We start from the raw sequence: 12759 nt of genomic DNA on the forward strand, positions 1-12759 counted from the left end.
AGATATAATTTGACTCTTCCAGGAAGAGGAAGATGCGCAATATCTGTACTCTGGAATTCAATGTGTAGCACACATCTATCAATCATTTTTGACAGGGCTCAGAGATGTATTTACTTTCTTTCCGCAATGTTGAAATGTCGAAAGCTTCGATCGTTAAAGAAATATTTATTGCAAAAGCGTTATACTAGGTAAGAAAAACATACAGTTAATTCTACGGCTTATATTGTGCATAAAAGTGCATTACTTGCCGAAAATTCACTAGCCAGCTTTAAACGTTCCACATTTTTCCGGCCAATTATTATGTTCAAAAATATGGCTAAGATAGCACTATAAAGAGCATCTATAACCCCATGGCTTCCAGGGCATTTGTATGTCAACTGAAATGGTTCAGGGTTTTTTATTAGGTGATCCGAGTATCCTCTCGGATCACCTTCTGTATCTGTACTGATTCTTTGTTAGGTGATCCGAGTATCCTCTCGGATCACCTTCTGTATCTGTACTGATTCTTTGTTCTTCTCCTTTTTCTTCTTCTTTCTCCGCAAAAGTTGTGTAGAGGTAATCTCAGAAAGTCCTCTTCCTATCAATGTCAAAATTATACCATACATGTATCATGTCCCAAAGACGAACCTTCTAATAAAATCATAGTGATTAGTTGACCGTGACGTCACTATGACGTCATTATATGAAAACACATTCTCAATCATATCTCTTTAATGGAATCAAAGTTTTCAATGAAATTTACGTCAAATATATTTCAAGTCAAGCGCATTCTACTCATATAATCAAAATTCATATTTTCTCTTAAGACGTGCGCGTACGCGCGCGTTGAAATATTTGTATGCTCAAATCGAGCTCAAATTTTTTTTGCACACGTTTCAGACCATTTGGAGCATTTTTGGAAAAATTGAAAAAATCGGACGGACGCGTACGCGCGCGCACATATACGCACACACAGCTCATTAGCAATAGAAATTTCCCGTTTTTTCACACTTATCGGATGCCTGAAATGTCAAGGAATATTTCTACCAAGTTTCAAGTCAATCCGACTCTAAATGACGTCATACGGGCCCGTCAAAGTTGAAATTCCGCGCGCGCGTCAATGGCGATATACAGTGCAACAATGCCAAAAAACCGTCAATTTTAAATCCGAATTTACTCGCCAAGATGGACGGTGATCCCCCATTTTCTTTACATATTTTGAAAGCTGATGAGTGGTACATGTCATTTCATGGGTTGGCGATGCTGGAAAAATGATGAAAAGATATCAAATTTCTTAATAAAGTAAAAAAAGTAAATTTTCAAAATGACGTCATCAAATTTCAAGTTTACTCAAGCGTATCTCACTTATCCTTGGCCAATTTTCTCCCAGATTTCAGTATGTTGTAGCTTATTTAATACTCTATCAGTTTTAGCAATCAAAAATTTCGCTGGATGAAGTCTTCATCCCGTAAAAATAAATTGAAGGTAACCTTGTCAAATTTGACCCATTTGCGAGTTATCTCTATAGGAGTACAGTTTTTCTTGAAATGAAAATTAACATGACTGTCTTTATCGAGCACTATCTCACTGATCCTACTGTGAATTTCTATCAGATTTTGATATGTGTTAGCTGAGACTTTGCGCTATCGGTAATGTGTCCTTCGTTTTTTTTCATACGACGTCGAAATCACGTCGAAAACTTCGCTTAAATTAAAGCTTAGCTTCGATGTATCTTCATATTTCTTTCTTTTTGCAAATTTCTTTGCAATAACACATGAAAGACATTCCCTATGAACCCCATATTTTGCACATGTTTAGTTCATGTGACGTACATTATTTTATAAGGTAACAGCTACTTGATCGAACACCATCTTGGGTAGGTAAATTAGGGTCAAAGGTCATAAATGTATCATCCTGTATCTTGGTGAATACATGTCCTATCTTTCCAATATTTCGCACACACAAAGACCACGTTACCAAGATCATTTCACAAAATAACCAGTTTTTCCTCATATGCCATCTTGGCTGTGCAAAGTGGGGTCAATGATCAAATATACTTCATTATGTATCTTCGTTATAGTGTATACGGAATATGGAACCAAAGATGGCAAACCCGACTCCCTTTTTTGAGAATGAGAATCCAAACATCATACGGCCAATGTCCATAACCACAGATGAAACCTTTACGGTCATGCCTATTGGGATCAGGACTCAAATCATTGATTTCGAAAAGAGCACTAGCTCACTTACCCTTCGGTGAATTTCTCCCAGATTTTAATATGTTGTAGCTGAGACTTTGCGCTATCGTACGCGTTCCCTTTGTTTTTCATATGGTGTCGGGATCACGTCCAAAAACGTGGTTGAAATTAAAGGTTATCTTCGATGTATTTTCATATTTCTTTCTTTTTCCAACTTTTTTTGCAATAACTCAAGAAAAATAGCCCCTATCACCCCCATATTTTGCACATGTTTAGTTCATGTTACGTACATTATTTCATCAAATGACAACTACTTGATCAGACACCGTCTTGATATGTAAATAAGGGTCAAAGGTCATAAATGTTTCATCCTGCATTTTAGTAAATACATGTCCTATCTCTCCCATATTTTGCACACGCAAAGACCATGTCACATCGATCATTTCACAAAGTAATCACTTTTTGTTCAGATGCCATCTTGGCTGTGCAAAGTAGGCTCAATGCTTAAATATACTTCATTCTGTATCTTCGTTATAGTGTGAACGGAATTTGGTACCATAGATGGCAGACCTGACTCCCTTTTCAAAATCAGTATCCAAACATCACACAGCCAATATCCCTAAACACAGATGAAACCTGTATAGTCATGCCTATATTGGAATCAAAACTCAAATCATTGATTTTCAAAAGATCGGATCACCTAATTTGTCAGTCTTGACAAATTCCGGGTCTAGTTTTTCTTCTTCTTCTTTATTTCTGGACAAAATTTGTGTATCGGTTAGCTCAGAAAGTCCTCTTCCTATCAATGTCAAAATCATACCATATATGTATCGTGTCCCAAAGACGACCCATCAAGTAAAATCATTGTGATCAGTCGACCGTGACGTCACTATGACGTCATTATATGAAAACACATTCTCATTCATATCTTATTAATGGAATGGAATTATTCAATGAAATTTACGTCACATATATTTCAAGTCATGCGCATTCTACTAATCTCAAAATTCATATTTATCCTTAAAGCGTGCGCGTACGCGCGCGTTGAAATATTTGTATGCTCAAATCGAGCTCAATTTTTTTTTGCATACGTTTCAGACGATTTAGAGCATTTTTTGAAAAATTGAAAAAATTGGACGGACGCGTACGTGCGCGCACATATACGCTTGCACAGCTCTTATGCAATAGAAATTTCCCGTTTTTTCACTCTTATCGGATGCCTGAAATGTCAAGGAATATTTCTACCAAGTTTCAAGTCAATCCAATTCAATATGACGTCATACGGGCCCGTCAAAGTTGAAATTCCGCGCGCGCGTCAATGGCGATATACAGTGCAACTATGCCAAAAAACCGCGAATTTTAAATCCGATTTTACTCGTCAGAATGGACTGTGACCTCCCATTTTCGTTACATATTCTGAAAGCTCATGAGTTGTAAATATCATTTCATGGGTTGGCGATGCTGTAAAAGTGATTAAAAGATATCAAATTTCTTAATAAAATAAAAGAAGTAAATTTTCAAAATTACGTCATCAAATTTCAAGTTCACTCGAACGTATCTCACTTATCCTTTGCCAATTTTCACCCAAATTTCAGTATGTTGTAGCTTATTAAATGGTCTTTCATTAATATTGAACAACATTTTGATTGAATGACGGCATCACCTCGAAAAATGGATTGAAAGTAATCTTGTCAAATTTGACCAGTTTACGTGTTATCTCTATGGAAGTGCAGTTCTTCTGGAAATGAAAATTGACATGACTATCTTTTTCGAGCACTAGCTCACCTATGCTTCAGTGAATTTCTCTAAGATTTTAATATGTTGTAGCTGAGACTTTGAGCTATCGTAATGTGCCCTTCATTTTTTCATACGGTATCGGAATCACGTCCAAAAACTTGGTTGAAATCGAAGCCTATCTTCGATGTATTTTCATATTCTTTTCTTTTTCCAACTTTCTTTGCAATAACTCAAGAAAAACATACCCTATCACCACCATATTTTGCACATGTTTATTTCATGTCACGTACATTATTTCATAAAATAACAACTACTTCATCAGACGCCATCTTGGGTATGTAAATTAGGGTCAAAGGTCATAAATGTTTCATCCTGTATCTTGGTGAATACATGTCTTATCTTTCCCATATTTTGCACACGTAAAGACCGTGTTACAAGGATCATTTCACAAAATAACCATTTTTTGCTCAGATGCCATCTTGTCTGTGCAGATCGGGGTCAAAGGTCATATGTACTTCTTTATTTATCTTCGTTATGACGTGTTATCTCTATGGGAGGGAATTTTTCTACTCTCTAAAAAAAATCGAGTGAAAATATTCACTCTTAAAAGAGTGAATACAAAAAAGAGTGAATTTAGAGTGAAATTGGAGTGAATTTTGAGTGAAAATGTTAATTTTCACTCATTTTGGAGTGACCTCAGGGATCACTCGAAGATTTTGGAGTGATCCCTGAGGTCACTCTAAAACGAGTGAAAATGAACATTTTCACTCAAAATTCACTCCAATTTCACTCTAAATTCACTCTTTTTGGTATTCACTCTTTTAAGAGTGAATATTTTCAATCGATTTTTTTTAGAGAGTGGATGTGAAAATTGACATGATTGTCTTTATTGAGCACTAGCTCACTTACCCTTCGGTGAATTTCTCCCAGATTTTAATATGTTGTAGAGCTGAGACTTTGCGCTATCGTACGTGTTCCCTTTGTTTTTCATACGGTGTCGGGATCACGTCCAAAAACGTGGTTGAAATTAAAGGTTATCTTCGATGTATTTTCATATTTCTTTCTTTTTCCAATTTTCTTTGCAATAACTCAAGAAAAATAGCCCCTATCACCCCCATATTTTGCACATGTTTAGTTAATGTTACGTACATTATTTCATCAAATAACAACTACTTGATCAGACACCACCTTGGGTATGTAAATTAGGGTCAAAGGTCATAAATGTTTCATCCTGTATCTTGGTGAATACATGTCTTATCTTTCCCATATTTTGCACACGCAAAGACCATGTTACAAGAATCATTTCACAAAATATCCACTTTTTGCTGAGATGCCATCTTGGCTGTGCAAAGTGGGCTCAATGCTCAAATATACTTCATTCTGTATCTTCGTTATAGTTTGAACGGAATTTGGTACCATAGATGGCAGACCTGACTCCCTTTTCAAAATCAGTATCCAAACATCACACAGCCAATATCCCTAAACACAGATGAAACCTGTATAGTCATGCCTATATTTGGATCAAAACTCAAATCATCGTTTTTCAAAAGATCGGATCACCTAATTTGTCAGTCTTGACAAATTCCGGGTCTAGTTATGTTTTGTTTTTTCTTTTTTTTCACTAATCTGATTTTGTAAAGTGCTCATTCCTGAGCAATTTTCATTTTGTTCGAAATTCTTAACTTTTCGGACTTTTTTTGCTATTATGTTGGTTGAGGAGTTATAATTTCCTTGATTTCGGGAACATCCCTCTAAATGGTCTATAAGCTGGTCCTGGACCCCGGCCGCCAGGAACGTCGCGTGTGCGCGAGCACATGATATTGTGCGCATGTTCGCGCGATCAGAGTTTCCAGTTTGCTAGGGGTCCAGACAGGGTGTGCTTTAGGTGGGAGCTTCTAGGGGTGCGTTTATCAACTCCTTTTCTCGGCAAAAACAGGTTTTCCAAACAACTTTCAAGGAATTTTTACGAGTTGATAAACGCAAAGCTGTTTTTAAAGCCCTTTCGGAAAGCCTTTTCGAAAGGGTGCGTTAATCAACTCTCCTTTCTCAGCAGAAACAGGTTTTTCAAACAGCTTTCAGGAATTTTTACGAGTTGATAGACGCAAAGCTGTTTTGAAAGCCCTTTAGGAAAGCCTTTTCGAAAGCCGCAAATTTGTGGCTTTCCAAACAGGTTTCCTAAACAGGTTTTCAGAAACCTGTTTGTAAAAGCCTTTTGAAGTTGATAAACGCAAAGCTGTTCTGAAACGGCTTTGTAGTATTGTACTACAGTTACGAACAATGCACGCCTTAATTATATGACCTCTTCTCCTCGGGTCGAATTGCGCAATGCAGCTGTGCAGTGACAGGCCAGTTATCGTGTTCGCGAAGAGTTAATAAACGCAACTATTTTGGAAGCCGTTTCTAAAGGGCTTTGGAAAGGGCTTTGGAAAGGGCTTTGGAAAGGCGTTTAAACAGGGGAAAGTTGATAAACGCAGCCAAAGTCTCATGCCACCACTCAGAAATATTTGAAGTATGTGCTAAACTGGAGCTGCCTCACAGATAGGAAGACAATTGATTCATGTGGCATGGCATCATGACTCGTCACTCTCAAAGGATATGTCTTTATGATGGTTATTGCTTTTCGCCGTCCCTTATTAGAAAACAAGCGGCACATCAATACAGTATAGTACAGGGCTTTGAAAAGGGCTTTGGAAAGGGCTTTCGAAAGCCGTTTAAACAAGGGAAAGTTGATAAACGCAGCCTAGGTCATTCCACATCAGTTCGAATATATCGCGCTATCTCTGGTTCGAAAAAATAGATTGGATGGTTCGATCACGTTTAAATAAACCGTTATTTGATAATAATGATCCGCTTCAAGAATTGTGTGTGCGACCTGACAGAAATAAATGCGTCGAGACTTTGTAATTGATCAAAATATAGCGTGCAATCAGAAACACATGACCATCGAAACATCGGCATTGGGTATTGTATGCATGTACAGTATGCATTAATTATTGAAGAGAGAAGTTTCTAAAATTCTATTGAATTTCCTTATATCTTCTTTTCTTGAGAGTCATTGACATTTCTTATCTTGTAGACACAATGCTGTTGTCTTTCGTATTATTTTGCATTTGTGTTCCACCAGCAAACAGTTCTTGGTACATGTACCACCCTGACACCAGACGGAGGAATCGCAGTTCACTCTCTGGAAACAGTGAGAACACCATAGTAGTGATAAGGGGAAATGTATGCTTCCTTTTCATTCAAAATTCAGTGATTTTGTTTTTATTCTTCTACACAAAGGGTCGTCTCTTTCGCATCATGATTTGAAGTAGGACTTGGTCAGCCTCCATTAACGATGATTACAGAAAAAAAAACAACATTGCAGCAGCGACGAAATCCAGGGGAAAATCAACGAGTCTGTAGCGCGCCCTACGCCGACTGCACCGACATGACATGCGTGGCTGTTCTTGGTAGCAGTAGTATGCACTCGGTTGCAGCCTGCAAATTACGAGATCAATCGCGCAGGCAATTTTTTGATGGCGCGCTATACTGACGCTGTTTGCGCATGCTCAAATACTGATGCAGCGCGAAAAATTTTCGAGCTAATCTCCTTCCGGCTAATGTGAATAGGATATAGATTAGCGCGCTAATCGGTGTTCACTAAAAATCTCGGGCTTAGATTTCCATCAGGCTGATTTGGAAAGGTCTTCTGTTTGTGCGATAAAATCTTATAAATTTCAAATGAAGCCCGTAACGACGCTTCTTTTATCTGTTAATCTGCAAATGACGTCATGTGAGAGGTTCAATTCATGCACTTACGTAGAGTTACCACAGTTTTCTTGCAATGTCAAGGTTTGCAAACCTAACTTTTTAGGAAATGTTGTCTACATTGAATTTCTAGTTTAAAAAATACCACCAACCTACATTTCCGAGTATAGACTTTCAACATGTTCAGCCGATAATGAAAGCGAAATGTCATCAGAATTTTAATATTTGAAGTAATGGCACGTTTGTCTTCGATGTAAAAAGTGTGAAATTCTTTCGTCAAATTTTAGAAACCACAGCTGTAAACTTTCCTACATGTGTAGGTGTTCCCAAGTAGAGCTAAATAGCTGTATTTGTAATTGAGTCTGTATTTCATGACAATTTTTTTTTCAGAATACTCCATTATTGTGGGGGTTGGTAAACGCAGTTGTAACCATCACATGGTGTTATAAAAGAAAAATGATATTTTGTCAAATTCTGTTGGAATGTCAAATAATGTACGTTACTCTGTCAAAATGTGTAGTATCTGTTATTCTCTTCCTCATTCGATTTCTTTTCCTTCTCCCTTTTTATGTCCTTTTCGTCACACCCTTCTCTCTGACCTCTTCTCAGTCATAGCCATCCTCTCATCAAACCTACCCGCGACCTGCAAATAGTCCTCTAATTATATCCAGCGCATGTATGTTTCGACTGCTTCGAAATTGGGAGATAGATATATAGGGATTATGCCAATGCTGAGAACGGGGCAATTGTGCATATCATTACAGAGGGCTCTAATAAATAGAGATAGAGAGAAAGAAGTTAAAGTGTTTCCACATTCATTAGAAAGAGGAAATTAGCGAACCGGAGCTGAAAATTGTAATTGGCAAGTGAATCGATTCAGCCTAGAAGATTTGTTACACAAGAGGAGGATAAAGGTGGCGGAAGCAGAAACCTTGTGGTCATTTCAATGTTCTCGATGTATCGGCGCAAGAGATGAGGGAATTAAAAAATTATAATCCATGGCAAACTTTATTTCTTGTAATCTCAGCATAAATACCTTACAACAGCATACTATAAAGACTTGGGTGGAATTGCTATCTCAGTCCATGACGCACATAGTATTTACCTAAAAGATATAATTTGCGGTATTCATACGACTCCAGTACATCAATAAGTTAATTCAGCATAGCACGACTGAAATGAAAACCACCTTATGCGATCTTATCAATAGTCATTCACTATTTCACCGCAGGGTGACCTGTGCTTGACTTTAGTAACAGGAAATTCCTACTGTCAGTCGTAGGGGCGTGATTAAAGTGGTTATTGCGTTTGCAAGTGCTATGGCATCGTGATGTGTGATCGTTGTTTTGGTGTTCTCAATCTCAGTACAGGAATTTTATGTTCATGGTAATATAAGTATATATATATGCTTACCGATAAATCCAAAACGAAAAGAAAATTTGAAAGTAAAAAAAAAAAGATTGCCGCAACTTCGATGTTATCGACTTTGGTGGCCACGATATCACAGAGTATAAGAGAGTATTAACCATCAGCCTTGTCCTTGGGATAGGTCCTTGGGAAATAGTTTTCAATTTCACCATGATGATGAAAATTATCCTGGTATGGGAGAACCGCTTGAAAGTTGATCTTTATGACGTTGCGAGAGAGGTTAAGAGCCTTTTGAATTAACTTAATTATAATACAGTCCGGTAGTGTGATCTGTACATCAAATTTCAGTTATTTATCAACATACTTGTGTAGTGTAATTTGTGATATAGATATTGGCGTATGTAAGGAATGGAAAGAATTAAGACGATCGAGGCAGGTTGTATGATGGGCAAGCATGTACATCAATTTCCTGTTAAGAATGTGCGGGTAATTGTGAGAGGGTAACAATTATTTCTTCTTTTAAACGATACCCACATTGTGGTATCATAGTACAAATAATGTATAACTCACCTTTGAGAGAGCCCAAACAAATGTGGCAAGAAAAGATGTTTCGTCTCTCAGTTTCAGGGAATGATTATCATCTCTGAAATAGAAGATAGCGTTTGCTTTGGTCTCTGTGAAGCGAGATGCAATACTTCCTCACATCTTGGCGCAAGATGACATCCCAGTATACATGGAATATTTGAACTCTATTGTTATGATTTCTTTACCTAATTATACATGATATCCCTGTCCCGTTGAGATTTTTTGCCAAAATATCTACCATGTTCCTTGACAAAACAATGCATCATAGCACACAACCGCACTGACATTTTTAAGTCTTCTGCAAAACATTTTGCTCTCCATCTCGTGTATTTTTCTACCCCCAACACCAACCCTCCCTTCCTCTCCAAGATGCGGAGTATTCAGTAACGTCACGATAATTCACGGCGAACTGAACGCTTCCGGCTAATTGCATTATGCATGTCAGGAGATCGATTCATTTGTAATACCCGCAATAGAGCAGAATGATAGACAAGAATGGCGTAACTACAAACCTCACCCAATTTCGCGACCTCATCACCTCCTTGTCGTCACTTCCGTTCACAGCTTGCCCTTGTGCCGTCAACATTATCCGGATTTTCTTGAAGGGTTGTTTGTTGTTGCTGTTGTTGTTCTTGCTGCTGCTGCTGCTGCTGTTGTTTTCTTTGTCTTGAGCATGCACTTACGAAACATCAGTGAGAATTATACCGTTATGAATGGCTTACAACCAGATCTTCATACCAGGAGTAATAAGTCTATAGCAACGCCTACGTCAATGTGTTTCGGACCGTGGTTTCCTTCTGTCTGTCTTTCTTTTTATAACATTTTTTTTTGGTTCATCTATTTTTCTGACGACTGTGCTTACTCTATGAACATCTAAGTGCCGTGATTCCTTTCTATTTAGAATGACGAAGAAAGTATTTGGCATAATAACATGTTATTGAAAATGATCATGACTCGGTCTTTCATTTCTAAGACAAAGCTGTCGACGGATAAAGTGTTGGCAGTCCCCTGAGATTCTTGAAAGGCTTCGCTTCTTTAGCGCCTCCGCTGAAAACGTCGGAGTCTCCTTATACGTATCTTGTTGGAAGCAATGCGCATAGGGTGGCACTTGATTGCTAGAGGCTTTGCGTCAGATGATTGTCGAGTAAATTATTAACGATGAATAGAAAAATGCATTTTGTGCAACCCAAGCTGTAAGAGTTTCATAAAGGTGCATTCTGTATAACTCAAATTGTTAGAGTTTTGCTTTTCATTTTTTATTCATCTGCATTAAAATGTAGAAATTTGAACGAAAGTTGATTAAATAATGCAACCTCGAAGCATTAGCTCTACTCCTGTCGCAGTGTAATCAGGCATGGAGGAAGGAAAATCGAAATCTATATACAGTTTTAGCAATTATGTGCAAGGAACTGAAAATCTGAAAGATTTTTTTCAAACAGTATTCGCATTATCATTACAGAAATGATGTGCGATGGGATGGGATTCAAAACATATTTCATTCAAATCGTGTAGTGTCCGACGAGATAATTAGCTTTGCACGCACAGGTGCCATAAATCAGTCTACATCGGTTGTAGATCGCTATTCCGATACTAAGCGCTTCAAGGCCGTTTACATATCAAAATGTTCCATCGGCGCAGGCTTCCTGATTGTTACCGTGGAAACGGGGAGAGAAAGAGGGAGAGAAAGATATATAGAGAGGTGATGAGAGACAGGGGAGGTATATAATGCCTTCATTCCTCATCTCGGCTCGAATACTGGTGCCTGTTCTCCGTGGAGTCTTCCATCAACTGGCATATCAATCACAACCGTTTTGTAGGCCTATGTACTTTATGCAATCAAAACTTACAAACGTACCCAAACAGTATCATCCCCTGTCAACATACACCTACGTAGAAACGCGCTCCCAATTTTGAGTCTTCCCACGTCACTGTTACTAACAGAATACGATAATCATCCTGTCGTGTGGGCGATTTCTTCATCGTACTAATTCATTCATCAGTGGCGACTGCGATTAAAATATCATTGGCATGTTGACATCACATTTTGTATGATAAAGACATTTTAATCGAAATTATTTTATCAAGGATGTAAGTTACCTGAAATCTTATTTCGAATGGGACGTTACATGAAAGACTTTCGCGTGCATGTTGAGAGAAACTCTATAAATCTAAATGTGACCCGCTGCAACAAAAGGATCCGAAAGTCTCGGGAGGACGATTTTCTGAAAATGATATGACATTATTCCCTAACTCTTCCTCTTTAATGTCATATATAACATGAGTCAAAAAAGTGTTCGGTTGCGGAGATATGGATAATTTTATTAGCGCATGTTGAGTGGTTTAAAAAATCAGTGTTTCGAGAAAACCGCCTTCGAAGTTTTCTTTCCGACGCTAGTATGCTCAAAGGGAAGCAAGACAGTTTTCACCGATTGACAATAGAATGTACGCTCCAAGCAACCTCCGCAATGTTCATTCAAGCTTAGCGCCAGAGGTCTACACACGACCAATCAATAATCAGGATGCCACGCACTGACCGATGAGATCACTCCCTCGTTGCTAGAGGCGGGGTCTAGCTGCGGTGCTAAATCCAAATCTTCAGACACGTTTCTGTTTCGTTGAAAGCCGGGAAATCATGGCCCAGAAAAATGCTATTTTCTTGCCATTCCTTTGATCATTTAGTTTTGAAATTTCGGCAGATGATAGAAGATGCATTAGACTACAAAATTATGTCAAAAACAGAAATCAGAATTTTTTTGACGGATTTTGGTGATCTGACTTCAAACTCGATTTTCTCGGCTCACCCGTCAGCGACTTTAGGCTCCTTTTGTTGTAGCGGGTCACAAATGTTTTATCATTACCTTCACGAAAGTCAAAAGGAAAAAATACAATATTTGCCAATATTAGATTTAAAAAAAAAATACACAACAGCAAAACGTTGGTCAACCTAACTAGCCGAACGATTATTGTCCTTTAATGTGACGATGTACTGCAGCACCCTCAAAGAATGCATCTACTTAATTCTCGGTATCGTCTTTCCGGGCAGTCTTGCGCGCGACTTGCGAAGAACAATTTTTGCTTCCCGGAGGTCCCTGCAGATGACCCGCACATGACAGTACCTAGCACGTATCTCACCCGCAGTTAC

The 12759-nt window shown here is 38.2% G+C and overlaps 1 protein-coding gene across 1 annotated transcript in view; it reads left to right on the forward strand.

Moving 5' to 3' along the window:
* The window catches only part of LOC139742441 (BDNF/NT-3 growth factors receptor-like), a 224331-nt gene that overhangs the window by 80678 nt on the left and 130894 nt on the right, over nucleotides 1-12759 (forward strand). The gene's annotated exons all lie outside the window — the stretch shown is intronic.

Source organism: Diadema antillarum, unplaced genomic scaffold (genome assembly GCF_040938485.1).
Source record: "Diadema antillarum isolate AM-2024a unplaced genomic scaffold, OU_Dant_1.0 seq00000999_RagTag, whole genome shotgun sequence".
In the NCBI taxonomy this organism is placed as follows: domain Eukaryota; kingdom Metazoa; phylum Echinodermata; class Echinoidea; order Diadematoida; family Diadematidae; genus Diadema; species Diadema antillarum.